A 16491-nucleotide genomic window follows, 5' to 3' on the forward strand; every position below is an offset into this window, starting at 1 on the left:
TGTAGGACAGGAGGGGTATTTATAGATGCCACACAGCTTATCTAATTAACATAAACTAGATACAGCAGTCAACCAATAAGGAATCTGCACACTTAATGGCTCGCTGGCGCCAACTCACAAACCACTCACCCTGGCAATATGTCAGGCGCCATCCAGACTTGTTTACAGACTCTAACATTTGCCAGGTGCCATCCTGACTTGTTTATAGACTCTAACATTCCATGAAATAGAAAAGGAGGAAACCCTGCCAAACTCATTCTGTGCAGCTAGTATCACCCTGATAGCCATACCAGCCAGAGACACATCAAGGAAAGAAAATTTCAGACCCATATCCCTGATTAACATAGATGCAAAAATTCTCAATAAAATTCTGGCAAATCACATACAAAAAAATGCACCATGATCAAGTTGTGTATTCCAGGGATGCATGGTTGGTTCCACATACAGAAATCAAGAAATGTAACTCATCAAATCAATTAACTTAAAGAGAAGAATCCTATGATTTTATCAATTGATGCAGTGAAAGCATTTGACAAAATACAGTACCTTTTCATGTTCAAATCATTAGAAAAACTAGGGGTAGTAGGAATGTACCTCAACATAGTAAAAGCTCTCTATGCTAAACCTAAGGCTAACATCATTCTAAATGAAGAAAAATTGGAAACATTCCATCTAAAAATTGTTCAACATAATCCTTGCCACTCTAGCCAGAGCAATTAGATGAAAGAAATTCAAGGGAATATGAATAGGAAAAGAAGAACTCAAATTATCTTTCTTGGCCAACAACATAATTTTATACTTGGAGGATCCAAAATACTCCACCAGAAAACTTTTAGAATAATAAATGAATTTGGCAAGGTAGCAGGATATAAAATTAATACCCATAAATCAAATGCATTTCTATACATCAGTGATGAATCCACTGAAAGACAAATAGCAAAACTACCCCATTCACACACCATATATATATATATATATATATCACACCATTTTTACCCATAGATGAATCTAGTATCATCCTGATAGCTAAACCAGGCAGAGACAGATTTCCTTAGATAGTCAAAGAAATAAAAAGCTAAGAGTGTTTGAAGTAAAACCAAAACATTGATAGTGGCAATAGAACAGAGAGATGTTCAGGAGAGAGAATCATTTAGGCTAGAAAACTAGCTGTGGGCAGCTGGGAGTGTGGCTAGTGATAGAACAGTTGCATAGCACATGTGAGACACTGGGTTTGATACTAAGCACTGCATAAAAATAAATAAATAAAATAAAGGTATTTTGTCCATCTCTACGTAAAAATTATTTTTTTAAAAAAGAAAACTAACTGGGCAGTGAAAGAAAAATTGACAGTAATGTTTCTGTTTCCAGTATACTAAACGGGGAGTATATCCCACATACAAAGATGGAGCAATTTTTAGAGGTGTTTTTCTTCCTTCTGCTACTGAGTTCAGTAGTTCCTTCTACTTACATGCATTTTATCCTAATATAGTATTCTGAAACTCAGTTTGGTGTGTGGTAAGTATCATAATGAAATAAAGAATTCTTTCCCTAGACCCACCAAACTTGACCCTTGACAAATGTTTTATAGTCTTCTATAGCCCAAGTTTTCTCCACCCTTCTCAAGTCATAGTAAACTATCATTAAGGACATCTATTAGGCAAATCTCATACACTTTATGTGTTCTTCTTTTCAGGGTTGTAGACCATTATGAAGAAAACCTGATGAACTCAAAAAATTTGGGGGTGGTATTTGGACCATGTCTGATGAGGCCCAGGCCTACAACCACTCCTTGTACCATCTCCTCCTCCCTTGTTGCATATGCCAATCAGGCCCTGTTGGTAGAGTTCCTCATTATCAATGCACAAATGATCTTGGATGGGTCCCTAGAGCCACAAAATGTTTCATCTAGTACTGATGTTGTTGCACCTTGGGTGGATAAAAGCTTTCCTTCCAAACCCATAATATCAACAGAACATTCCACCAAGTCACAATATTTTTCTACAAAGCAAGTGAGTTTTGACCATTACAGAATTGGATTAAATTTGTGATGTTTATGTTAACAAGTTAATAGTTTTGAACTGTTTGTTTTGAGATGTGTTTTGCTTTTAGTTTAAAACTTTTCTTGTATCAATAGGATATCCACACTTCAGATTTTGAAATTAAAAATTAGGAATTGGCTACATCACTTGAGGAGTCAGAATGCAAGCAAAATGCATTGGAAAAACTGGATGCATGTCTCATTGGTCAGTGGTCATGTAAGATATACCTTTGCATATTTCAAACCTTGCCAAGAAGTTGTGATTAAAAACCAAGTTGAGGGCTGGGCTTGTAGCTCAGTGGTAAAATGCTTGCCACTGAGGCCATGAGTTGGATCCTCAGTACCATATAAAACAAATAAATAAAGATAAAAATATTGTGTCCATCTACAATACTCATCCTTTAAAAAAAACAAGGTGTATTAAGTTGAGGTAAGTTCAAACTTCAAGGTTTTATTAGTCAACTTTGCTACTCATTGAGAAAGTTTAATGAATGTCATTTAAATGAATATCATGCTTTGTTCCTTTTCTTTTAAAAAGATATCTTGAAATTCATGAATTATTTTTTGTTCTCTTTCTGAGATTTGTTTTCACCTTTACTTCTTTGTCATCAATTAGAGTCAAAGCAGAAAAAATCTGGACTCCTGAAACTCAAAAAAATAGACGCCTAAAGTTTTTTGATGTCCGTTTACCTGGGCCTAACTTTAGCACATTAAGCACACATGTCTTCCATTTTCTTGGCTCCAGTCTTTTTGTTCACTGTTTTTTGATCATTTTATTTCAGTGAATGGTTTCTGGTAAGGGTGTTAATAACCTTTCATTCATTACTGCTTTAGTAGAGCTAAATCAGAATTTTTCAATATATGGCCATAAATGTAAAATTATATATATATATATATATATATATATATATATATATATATATATATATATATAATTAATGAAATATCAATGAGTGTAGCCTGAGAAATTCTGAAAACAAAGACAATCCATTACCTCTCTGCAAAGAAAAGCACTGGACACTCTGATTACATTTATATGATTTGATCTTATTAGCACTTCTGTGCTATGAATCTTGGCCTCATTTTAGCCATACCTAACAGTCTGAGGAAGGTAAATAATGCCAAGGATCTTGTCCCTAAATTATTGTTGATTCAGGATCCTGTGTCATTCCTAAATGTAACCTTGTTTCACTGTCCAATGAAATTGTATTCCCAGATAGGTATAGTAATAACAATAAATAATTTTAAAATATTTGAAGTTTTCATTACATACCAGGTAATTCTGAGCCTTTTCTTTAGAAGATCATTAACACCACATGCCAACATATCTCCACATAGGAGTCTGTCTTGACAGAAGAAGGCAGGTAGGGCTAGTACACTAGACTTGCCCAGGGCAGAACTGGAGCAGGAGCTAAGACAGCACCCAGGCAGCTAGAAGTGGTGCTAGAAATTCTGCAGGACTGTAAATATGTTCTGGTGTTTGCCATCCAACCAAAATGGCTCAGCTCCCTTCTATCAATGTGGAGAAGGGTCCAGGACAGCAAATCACATGAGCATTGTCTGGGAACCAGAGAAGAGAGGCCAGCAGCCTCAGGTGAAAAGGGAGGTCAGATGAGATAATGACCTGTGATCATCATCAAGTGATGCTGGTGTGCCCCTGTCTGCAAACCACTTCCCAAGGATATGGGAGAAGGACCAGGTGGCAGGGTTGAGGACTGTGGGCTATGAACAGGGCTGTTGGAAATCCATCATACCAGTGGCAAGGCACACAGTTTTCTGATGTTTCTCAGCAGTGAGAAGAGGATCATAGCCAGAGGGCTGCACCTTTCTAGCAACAGCAGCTTCTGGGGTACTTGCAGCAAAGTCAGAGTGTGAGATGCTAGGGTTCTAGGTGAGAAAACAGGGGCCTTGGGACCAGACAAGAGGAGAAAGAGAAGGAAGTAAATCTGGAGTCTCCAGGACCAGTAGCACAATGGCAATTTTGACAGCTCTTCAACCTTCCTTTGTCCAGAGGATGTTTCAATGTATTAGTGGATCAACTGTGAGATCATCCAAGTCCTCTGTGGTGTCTTGCCCCCAGTATGGACAGAATGTAGCTGGAAAGCAGATTAAGTGACAGGCAAAGTCCTTGGGATTCAGGACATGGCATTTGTTGCTGTACAGAATAGTGTTACTATTCTAGAGTTACCATTGTCTGCCTGTTGAAATCAGGAAAGTCCTAACCCAGAAAATATTCATTTGTGGGTATTATATTAAAACAAATTACTACAGGAAGTGTTTTTTTTTTTTTAATTTTATGTGCTTTGTGACTATTTGTTCTATTAAGATAAAATTTAAAAAGTAATGCTTTAATTAAAAATGTGCCTTTAATATTGTATGGATTTTTAATTCCTCTGCATAGATGACTGAGAAAATAATGTTGGTAAAAATATGTAAGACTCTGTTGTTTGAGAGAATTCCCATTAATAAATAACCACACTTCCTTATTAACCAAGCTCCATGAAGGTAAAAAACAACTCTTCTTTTTTAGATCACAAAGAACTTGAATCATCAACACAAAAGATGGACAATACATGTAAAACCACGAAACCACTTAGTCTGAAATCTGATGTGACAACAAATGATATACAGAGGCCTATGCCATGCCCCAAGATCAGATGTTTCTGTTTTCCTGTAGATATGTTCCCTCTTGCAAGCTCTCCTAAGGAGAAAAACAGCAGAAATGTGGGAAATGTCAATTCACACAAGTTTTGCCAGGATCTTACCTTTGAAGGACTTAATAGAAAAGATACCCCTACTACTGTTGGCTCCCAAATTAATGGTTTTGATCAGCAGATTCCACAAAAATCTCAGGGACAACAATGTGAAGCAAAGAACTTAACTGGCACAAGTGCAGTGATTTTGCCAAGTGTACTCCAGGAAAAAGTGACAATGAGCATCAAGGTTAGTAGTGACCATTCCAAAGGTGCCACACAGCCCAACATGCCAGCCAGTACAGCAAGAGAGGCAACAGTGAGACTGTCCTCTCATTCTCACCTTCTTGCTCCTGCAAGAGCACCCAGAATACTTACTGCAGCCCCATCTCAGGACAACATTTTACAAACCACCTACCCTGATCAGCAAAGTCAGGGGGACTGAGGAGAGACCAGCTTCACCTTCAGCAGCAGTGCCTCCTAGCACAGCTCTTACTCCCCTGAGTCATGTGAAGAAATCTGTTCCAGAGGCAGACAGCACATCAGCTTATGCTTTGAAACCAGCTGCTGAGCCTAAAGAGAACTCTGAGGAGCTCAGCCTGCCTGACATGAATCCAATGCGCCAGGGACTCAGGCTAAAACAAATGGAAGAGTTACAAGACCTTGAATTTGAAATGCCACAGTTTGTGTAGGTTGTCAAAATTCAGTTTTTCTTTTTCTTATTTCGTTTTTATGTATTGTGTTTATTTTATGAAAGAATGTTGTGACAGAACCCCTTTTGTATAGGATTGCCAAAGTGTATATTTTGCCTTTTGGCCTTGTATCCTGTTTGCTAGTCATATAGAATGATAATGTTTTAGTCATATAGAATGATAGTGCTCACTGGTATTGTCTTCAAATTCTGTGTTTTTGAAGTTATGCATAAAATAAGTATTTTAATTTTTAATTTAAAATAATTTTCTCTATAAACTGATTCATGTAAATGCATCTTTAATGTATAATATTGTTCTCAACAAATAGGGGCAGTAGGGGAAAATGAGCTTTATTTTGGAGCAAACCTGGTGCGGATTCATAAAATGCTTCTGAAGGCAATTGCCTGAAAAATCTTGATTGGGTATGAATATATTTTTTCCCACATAATGTTCTAGTGCATCTTTGAACACTTGTGTGGTTATAGCATGTATGGAAGCATTGGAAATTCACTTAACTTTTTAAATATTTACATAGTGGCCTAAAAGCTTGCGAATCTGTGTATTCTAGCATTCTACTTGTCAATTTTTACATATGGTAATTAATACAATTGTAGAAAGAAAATTCACTTCAATATTAAAAAGTTTGAGACATTGGCAGAGATAACACAGATGGACAGAGTTGAAGCATCTCAAGTGTAAGAGACCTGTAACCTCTCTGCTCTCAGCTGTGGGCTGTTGCTGGATTCCCTATGACTTCTGGCTGTCTGCTGAGGAGAGCAAGTGGCCAACAGCTTGGGCAAGATGAAGCTCTCTCTGGTGGCCGTGGTTCTGCTGCTGCTCTGCGCAGCACGGCTGAGGAGGATGACAAGAAAAGGACATGGGTACTGTGGTTGGCATTGACCTGGGGACCACTTACTCCTGCATTGGGGTGTTCAAGAACGGCCACTGGAGATCATTTCCAACGTTCAGGGCAAGCGCTTCAGGCTGTATTATGTGGCCTTCACCCCTGAAGAAGAACGTCTGATCCGCGATATAGTCAAGAATCAGCTCATGTCCAATCCTGAGAACATGGTCTTCGATGCCCAGCGGCTCTTTGGCAGCACTGGGAATGACCATTCTGTGCAGCAAGACATCAAGTTCTTGCCTTTCAAGGTTTTTGAAGAGAAACCTAAACCATACATGCAGGTTGATATTGAAATTGGGCAAACTAAGATATTTGCTCCAGAAGAAATCTCTGCTATTATTCTCACTAAAATGAAAGAGACTGCTGAGGCTTATTTGGGAAATAATTTTACCCATGCAGTTGTTACTGTACCAGCCTGTTTTAATGATGCCCAGCAGCAAGCAACCAAAGATGCTGGAACTATTGCTGGCCTGAATGTTATGAGGATCATCAATGAGCCTACAGCAGCTGCTATTGCTTATGGCCTGGATAAGAGGGAGGGAGAGAAGAACATCCTGATGTTTGATCTGGGTGGTGGAATCTTCTATGTGTCTCTTCTCCTCATTGACAATTTGATGTCTTCCAAGTCATGGCCACCAATAGAGATACTCATCGGGGTGGAGAAGACTTTGACCAGTGTGTTATAGAACATTTCATCAGGTGGTACAAAAAGAAGACTGGCAACGGTGTTAGGAAAGAAAACAGAGCTGTGCAGAAACTCCAACATGAAAAAGAAAAGGCCAAGTGGGCCCTGTCTCCTCAACATTAAGCAAGAATTAAAATTGAGTCCTTCTATGAAGGAGAAGACTTTTCTGAAACCCTGACTGAGGCAAAATTTGAAGAGAAAACATGGACCTGTTCTGGTCTACCATGAAGCCTGTTCAGAAAGTACTGGAGGATTCTGACTTGAAGAAGTCTGATATTGATGAGATTGTTCTTGTTGGTGGCTCTACTCAAATTCCAAAGATTCAACAACTTGTTAAAAAGTTCTTCAATGGCAAGGATAAGTCCTGTGGCATAAACCCAGATGAGGCTGTTGCATATGGTGACACTGTCCAGGCTGGTGTACTCTCTGATGATCAAGATACAGGTGACCTAGTACTGCTTGATATATGTCCCCTGACACTTGGTATTGAAACTGTGGGAGGTGTCATGACCAAACTGATACCAAGGAACACTTTTGTACCCACCAAGAAGTCTCACTTCTTTCTACAGCTTCTGATAATCAACCTACTGTTCCAATCAAGGTCTATAAAGGTAAAGGACCCCTGAAAAAAGACAACTACCTTCCAGGTGTGTTTGATCTCACTGGAATTCCTCCTGTGGGGTCCGCCAGATTGAAGTCACTTTTGAGATAGATGTGAATGTTATTCTTTGGGTGACAGGTGAAGACAAAGGTTCAGAGAACAAAAATAATATTACCATTACCAATGACCAAAATTACCTGACACCTGAAGAAATTGAAAAGATGGTTAACGATGTTCAGAAGTTTGCTGAAGAAGACAAAAGACTCAAGGAGTGCATTGATACTAGGAATGAGTTGGAAAGCTACAACTACTTTCTAAAGTATCAGATTGGAGATAAAGAAAAGTTGGGAGGCAAACTTTCCTCTGAAGATAAGTATACCATGGAAAAAGCTGTAGAGGAAAAGATTGAATGGCTGGAAAGCCACCAAGAAGCTGACATTGAAGACTTCAAAATTAAAAATAAGGAACTAGAAAAAATTGTTCAGCCAATTATCAGCAAATTCTATGGAAGTGTAGCCCCCCCCCCCCCCACTGACTGGTGAAGAGGATACAGCAGAAAGAGACGAGTTGAAGACACTGATCTGCTAGTGCTTTAACATTGTAAATACTGGACTCAGAACTTTCCTTAGGAGAAAACTGAGAGAACTTAAGTCTTGAATGTAATTGGAATCTTCACCTCAGAGTGGAGTTGAAAAATGCTATAGCCCACGTGGCTGTTTACTGCTTTCCATCAGCAGTTGCTCATATGTTTTGGGGAAGAGAGAGAGGAGGAATTGGCTATCTTAAAAACCTGAATATAAAAATGTGGGTCAGGATGTGTGTTCACCTCAGAAATGTTCTATTTAATGATTGGGTCATGCACATCTGGTGTAGGAACTTTTTTCTATCATAAGTGACACCAATAAATGTTTGTTATTAAAAAAAAATACTAAAAGTTTGGAACTGTCATAAAATAAAAATTTGTACAGATAAAGCTAAGGGATAAAACACTATCAGAAGCATTAAAACCATCTAAAGCCAAATAACTAAAGTATATAATTTAAATTATAATATATTTATATATTATATATTATGTATTATATATTATATACTACATATTAAAGATTTACATATATCTATAGGATATATTATAAGTTGTTTATATATAATTATAATATAATCCAAGTTTTATATATTATATTAATATAAATTATACTAATATAAAATTGTATTATTATCTTATTAATAATAGAAATTATATTATTATATAATTACATTACAATGATGTGCAATATAATATAAATTAATATAAATCTAAATATATTATATGATGTATAATAAATATGTTATATGTAATAACATAATATTTATATATTTAATTTATATTTTATTTTATTATATGTGTATATAATATATATGTATTTCATATATTATATATAATTTATATTAAACTCATATGAATCATAAACATTTTGGTATGTAATGTATATATAATTTATATAATATATACTTATATATTTATATATTAATATATATAATTTATATATAAATATATAAGTATGTTATATAAATATATTACATAAATTATATATAATATATTATTATGAATATATAATATGAATATATAATATATTTATATATTAATATACATAAAATTTATATATATAATTTATATATTTTTATTATATGTATATATGATAAAATAAATATATTGTGTATAACATAATATAAATTACAATATTATATAAATATATTGCATGTAATTTATATTATATATATTATATAATATGCAATATATTTATATAATATTGTAATTTAAATTATATAGATAAATTATGTCTTATTTGACTTTAGATGATTTTAATACATTTGATAGTTTTTAAACCCTTAACTTTATCTGTATAAATTTTTATTTTATGACATTTTTAACCTTTTTTGTATTTTTTATAATGGTCTTAAAAAATTTGTGCTTCAGATATGTTTAATTTCAATGCATTTTCTCTTGACATTATGAGGGTTTGTTTAAAACCATTCCTTTGGATGTATTCCTGTAATCCCAGTAGCTTGGGAAGCTGAGACAGGTGGATCTCAAGTAGAAATCCAGCCTTAGCAATGGCAAAACTCTTAGCAATCCTGTCTTTAAATAAAATTCAGAATTAGACTGGCCATGCGGCTCAATGGTTGAGTGTCCCTTAGTTCCATTTCCAGTACCCCCCAAAAAATCCTTTTGTATGAAATTTTTTGACTTATAAATCACTTTACATACTTTTTCTACCTGGACTATCAACCAGTGAAAACATATATGTCATTAGAATTGAGCAATAATTTATTTAAGTTCATTTTGAGAGTATAGTAAGTCACATTGTTTGCAACTTGAGAGATGTAGATGACTGAATGCATTTCACTTATAAAATACCAAGTTTTATAAACTAGTCCCTTCCTGTTATTTTCTGGGTTTCATCATCTTGCCTAAAATATGATGTAAAAGGGACAAAAATAAAAATAGACTTCTTTGGTATGTGTGAACTATATTGTGAGTCAATGTTTTTGTATGATCATATTATACTTGATAAAAATTATATGTACAGGTTTTTACACACATTATTATATGTAAATTATTTCAAGTACAATAAGTTATTGTGGCTTCTCTGAAATTGTTACCTCTTGGAGTATGATTCTTTAAGATTATTAACTATTGACTCAGTGGTCAACACATGGGCTCATCACTTGACTATGATATGAAATGTGTTTTAGAGCCTGTTGTCTTATAGTTCTCCATAACATTAAGGACTAAGGAGAAATGAACAAATGGCCTTTTTAATGCTGAAGCCATTTTGTAGCCTTCCTTATACAAAGTACAAGAATCATATTGGTTTGAAAACTTAAAAATAAAATCAGAGCTAATATTTATTGATCTTTGTGTATTTAGACTTTACTAAGTTGAAATTTCACACCAACCTCTAATGGGTAAGTAAGAATTTTCTAATTCCTGTGTTACAGATTAGGAAACGGAGGCTTAGCTATGTGACATGCTTTTAGTTTTCAGAGATGCAGCAAGCAGAATTGAATCTCAAGTACAGGGTTGTGAAATTTTGATTACTGCTTCTTTTTGGGGGGTACCAGAGAGCCACATCCACAACCCTATTTTACTTTTTATTTAGAGCAGGATCTCACTGAATTTCTCAGTACCTTGCTTTTGCTTTTGCTGAGGCTGGCTTTGAACTTGCAATTCTCCTGCATCAGCCTCCCAGTGGGATTACAGGCATGAGCCACTGTGCCTGGCTGGTTAGTGCTCTTAATGAATGTGATTACTAAATAATAGCAGGAAACACTGAACAATAGAAAATGCATCTTTCAATGTTTTTTTTTTTTTTTTTTTTTTTTTTTTTTTTTTTTTTTTGTAAAATACACTTACAATTTGCCATTAAGACCATTTTGAAGTATACAGTTCAGGAACACTAAGCATATTCACATTGTCCAATGTGGTGTGTATTGCTGCATCATCAGTTGACAGAAAGCAGAAGGGGGGAAAGGGATGTGAATGATGTGTGAAACCTCTTATATGAGGGCATTGATTCTGTTAAAAAATAGAGAGCCCCATGACCTAATCACATGTTTTTACTTATAAATCACATTACATAGTTTTTCTACCTGTACTATCAACCAGTGAAAACGTATATGTCATTAGAATTGAGAAATAATTTATTTAAGTTGATTTTGAGAGTATAGTAAGTCTCATTGTCCCTTTTGCTGATGTCACAATGGTGATTGTCACAACATATATATTTGGGAAGAACATATTCAGACCATAGCAACCATGTTTAATATATACACTGTAAAGAGTAATCCTTCTGGGGAAAGAATGCTGGTTTAAATCATGTGGAAAGTCCTTTCTAACTCTGAACCTAAGACTGTAGGGTAAATAGACCTTGATTCTAGTTGGGATGTTTCCAAATATGTGTCCATAGACATGGCAGTGCCCTGTGCTGATGCAGCTTGCATCCTGAGGCTTCAGCTACCAGCCAGGGATCACTGCACTGTGGCCCTGGTTCCCATCTCCATCTTGCTTCTAACATGGATTGATGTCACTATTGGATTGTAGAATTTAAGGACTGTTGTGTAGTTTAAAGATTTAGGTTGTTGATATTTAATTACAATAATTAAACAAACATTTAATGACAATTTACCATGCTAGATAACAGAGACAAGACAGTCTTTAAAAACACATACTTGGCAGAAATAAAGCTCACAGTTAAGTGCTTGCCTAACATGTGCTAGGCTCTGCGTTCAATTTCCACTACTAAAAACAAACAAAAAGCCTTTCCGTATTTGTGGAACTTACAACTAAATACCATCAGGAATTGGCAGCTAACTCTTAGTGGATTCTATTTTCACATTTGAAAAAGTCAGATTTGTTCAAGTACCATATTTTTCCAGAAAAAAATAGCAGAATGTCCTGTAAATAAAAGTCTGAGAGTAGGAGTAAATTTTTAAATTGAAGCTAAAATTGTGTAACTTGTATTATTTCAATTTTTTTTCCATTTGTAAAATTCTTATCTTCCTCTTGGTACTGGGGAGTGAACCCTGGGGAGCTTAACCATTCAGAGATCTTATTTTTTGAGACAGGATCCCATTAATTTATTGAGACTGGCTTTGAGCTTATGATCCCCCTGTCTTACACTCCAAAGCCACTGGGATTAAAGGCATGAACCTCCCATTTCTAAAATTGTAATTATCATATTTGTGCACCCAGCTTTCTATCAGAAGACTTTAATTGAAAACTCTCCTGAAGTCTGGGATGTGTTTAAGTGGTAGAGCACGTTCCTTGCATGCTGAGGCCCTGGAATTGAGCTCCAGTGCTAGAGAGAATGAATTAATGAAGGAAGAAAGGAAGGAAGGAAGGAAGGAAGGAAGGAAGGAAGGAAGGAAGGAAGGAAAGAAATAAGGAGGGAAGGGAGTAGGGAAGAAAGAGAAAGAGAGAAAGGGAAGGAGGGAGGGAGAGAGAGTGGAAGGAAAGAAGGAAGGGAGGGAGGGAGGAGGGAGGAGGGAATAGAGAGAGAGGGAGAAAGAGAGAAAGAAAAGGAGTGAGGGAGAGAGGGAGGGAGGGAGGAAGGAAGGAAGGAAGGAAGGAAGGAAGGAAGGAAGGAAGGAATAAGGGAAGGGAGGGATAAAAAAAGGAGGGGAGGGAGGCGGGAAGAGAGAAAGAGAGAAAGGGAAGGAGGGAGAGAGAAAGGGAGGAAGGAAGGAAGGGAGGGAGGGATGGAGGAAGGGAGTGAGGGAAAATGAAGGAAGAAGAAAAGAAGGAATGAAGAAAGAAGAAAGGAAGGGGAAGAGAGAGTAGAAGGAGGGAGGAAGAAAGGAAGGGAAGGAAGGGAAGAAAGAAAGGAAGGGAAGGAAAAAGATTAAGAAAAGAAAGTTATAATGAACACCAATTAAAATGTCTTCTGCTAACCTACATATTAGTCATTCAATACAGGAACCAAAACCCTTGTATGACTATTTAAATTAATTAAAATCCTACAAAATCAAATTTCAGTTCTTCAGTCCCACCAGTTATTTCTAGAGCTCAATTACCACATGGGCTGGTGGCTATCTTATCTGACAGTGCAGTGCAAACATCGTATATTTCTGTCATGTCAGAAAGGTCTATTGGACAACACTGATTAAGAGGAAGCATCACATCAAGGTACTGGTATTGTGAATGAGTTAAAGAATATTCAATAAAATTCAACACCATACATGTTAAAAAAAAAAAAACACGTAGCAAATTGTGACCTACAAGATAACATCCTGAAAGCAAAAGAGGACCTTCTTAACAACCAGTCAAATTGGCAGCATCTCATTCATGATGTTGACAAAATAACATCATTTGGAAAATAGCCTCTTTGCTGTATATATACAAAAAAGCATTGTGATGACTTTAAATTCCCAAATCTTGTATAAAAATATGGGTTGATTATCAATTGAATGTTACTAATAGAAAACCAACCAGGAAAACTTGTTCATCTAATGCAAAATGGCACAGCACTAAAATAACAGACTGGAAATTCTTCCATTAAACAAAGCCAAGCTAGAGGTGTGTTAACACAGTGAAAGTTCTTTGTTGAATAACTGCTCAACAGGGGTTAAACTAGAATTCTAAAATTCATAAGGAATTTTCTAAAATTTTTAACTGTGGTCTGCCTTTAGTGAATATATATATATATATATATATATATATATATATATATATATATATGAATATATTTTTAAACTATATTTAATTCACTTTTCTAATATATTTTTGTTGCAAGAGTTCATAAACACTGATTTAAAAAACTACTTCTTGCTACTGCAATTCTAGACACTAGTAGAGCTAAATTCCAATTGATATATGAAAATAGGGTCCTATATGATATCTTTGATCTTAAATATGGTATCAATAATCATAAGGTCTAAAAACCACTACACTGAAGTTTAGTAATTCCTATTTATTACATGCTGGGGATTATACAAAGTGCTTAATTCCATTTATTTTATTTACTACTGTAACAACTGTGTGTTATGAAGTAGGTAGTATTAATCTTATAGCCTAACAGGCTGATCTTAGTTTAATAATGTGCTCCAAATTGTGCTCCCAGTGAGTCGTTAAGTCAGAATTTGAACCCAGCTAGCTTCCATTAATTTTACTATCCCAAGATCTAGAGCTCCTAATGAGGAATATTAAGAAAAGATAAGTTAAAATATTAAATTTTGACTTCTTATTACATACCAAGTAATTATAAACCTGTTCCTTAGTAGATCATTAAGACCACATGCCAACATATCTCCACTTACCCTCACCAAAATACATTGCTTATTTTGGGAGTTGTCTTTGTGGGAGGAAGAATGGTAGGGCTTCTAGTCAGACTTCTTGCCAGCATCTCTCCTCCCTAGAAATATTTACTTTAAAATCAGAATAATCATACCCGGTATCACCATGTTTAGTCAAATTTGTATTGGAGATCCTCATGAGTAAAATATAATGAGAATAAAAGAAAGTAGAAAAATGGAATACTAAAATATAGAAAGCTTAAAATTGCATTATTTTCAAATTATGACTATTTTTTGATATTTTTTATTTTTTTTTAATTTTAGATGGACCTAATATCTTTATTTTATTTTTTTTAATGTGGTGCTGAGGATCAAACCCAGTGCCTCCACATGCCAGGCAAGCACACTACCACTTGAGCCACATCCCCAGCCCAAACTATTTATATTTTGAAAAAAAAAAGTAATCTCCAGAAAGATTATTGGAAATACCTATAGAAATTGTCAAGGTTCCTGAATAAAAGCTTGAAGTATAAAAATAAAATTAAAATTTTATATTCCAGTGGCAAATGATAGAAATTGTGATTGAACAGGATTTACTATTTACAATAGAATCAGAGACTGAAATTGCCTAAATAATCAAATAATAGACTTAAGACTTCTGTAGACAAATTATAAAATTTTATTTGGGGATGTTCAAAAGAACATAAATACATAAAGGCATATACTACATTTGTCAATATAAGACTTAGTCTAGGTCATTTTTAAAACTATTTTTAAGCAGCCAGGTGCAGTGACACACACATGTAATATTAGTAGCTCAGGAGGCAGAGACAGAAGGATCATGAGTTCAAAGCTAGCCTCAGCAAAAGCAGGCACTAAGCAATTCAATGAGACTGTGTCTCTGAAATAAAATACAAAATAGGGCTGGGGATGTGGCTGTATGGTAGAGTGCCCCTAAATTCAGTCCCCAGTACATCCTCCCCCCCAAAAAATAAAAAGTATTTTGAAGGCTAAAACATCATGAAATCTAAAGAGGAACCTGTAGTGGGTCTGGTCTATCAATTAACTATTAAGCTATTATTGTTATAAATTAAGCTATTGTCATTATTAAGTTGTTCAGATTAAAATAGTATAATGCTGTTGGAGACATAGAAATTACATTAAGTACAAAACTACTTTGATGTAACAGCAACCTCCTATCAATTAGACATTCCATTTTGCATGAAAACACAAAGGCTCACAAAACAACTCAGCATTCTAGAATCACAGAGTTTTTGAAGAATTTAAAAATGTTCAGTAAAATGCAAGAGGAAATTCATTGCAAAATTACACACTAGGGTAGTGTGCAAGAAGAATGCAGAATTGAAGCAATATAAATCTAAATGTCTGAATGTTCTATTCCTCATGGCATACCCACTCCCATGCACACATTAAGCTTTCTCAGTAACAGTGTAAGAGGTTAGTTGTGAAGACCAGACTGAAGGTAAGCAAGGCTTCTCAGCAGAGGGAGTTTTCCGAGAGTCATGCACTCTTGCTCTTTTGGGAGATGCAGGGGCAACGCTATTGGTCAAAGCCACAATTCTCTCTTTTTTAAAAAATTTTAATTTGTTTTAATTAGTTATACATGACAGTAGAATGCACTTATATACTTTGATATATTATATGTAGATGCGATATAATTTATCTTTTTCTGAGTGTACATATTGTAGAATCACATTGGTTATATAGTCACATATATATAAAGTAATAATGTCTGTTTCATTCTTCTATCTTTCTTATCCCCATATCCCCTGACTTCCCCTCCTTTCACTTCCCTCTACCTAAGGTAACGCTATTTTTTTTTTTTTGCATTACAATTCTTAATACACATATATACCACAATTTTTGTATTTCTGTTTGTATATAAAGTATGTTGACATCCAATTCAAGTCTTGATAAATCATATTTCACCATCGTTCCTAATCCCCTGCCCCCTCCCTTTCTCTCTCACCCTTCTACCCTATTTCTCCCATGATCTCCCTCCCAACCCGACCATGAGTCAACCTTCTTATATCAGAGAAAACATTCAGTATTTGTTTTGGGGGGATTGGCTAACTTCACTTAGCAC

General features: G+C 35.3%; 1 pseudogene; it reads left to right on the forward strand.

Annotated features, from left to right (window-relative positions):
* Nucleotides 1-6224: 6224 nt before the first annotated feature.
* On the forward strand, nt 6225-8155 carry LOC113177737 (endoplasmic reticulum chaperone BiP pseudogene; annotated as a pseudogene).
* Nucleotides 8156-16491: the final 8336 nt, after the last annotated feature.

Source organism: Urocitellus parryii, chromosome 11 (assembly GCF_045843805.1).
Source record: "Urocitellus parryii isolate mUroPar1 chromosome 11, mUroPar1.hap1, whole genome shotgun sequence".
Lineage (NCBI taxonomy): Eukaryota > Metazoa > Chordata > Mammalia > Rodentia > Sciuridae > Urocitellus > Urocitellus parryii.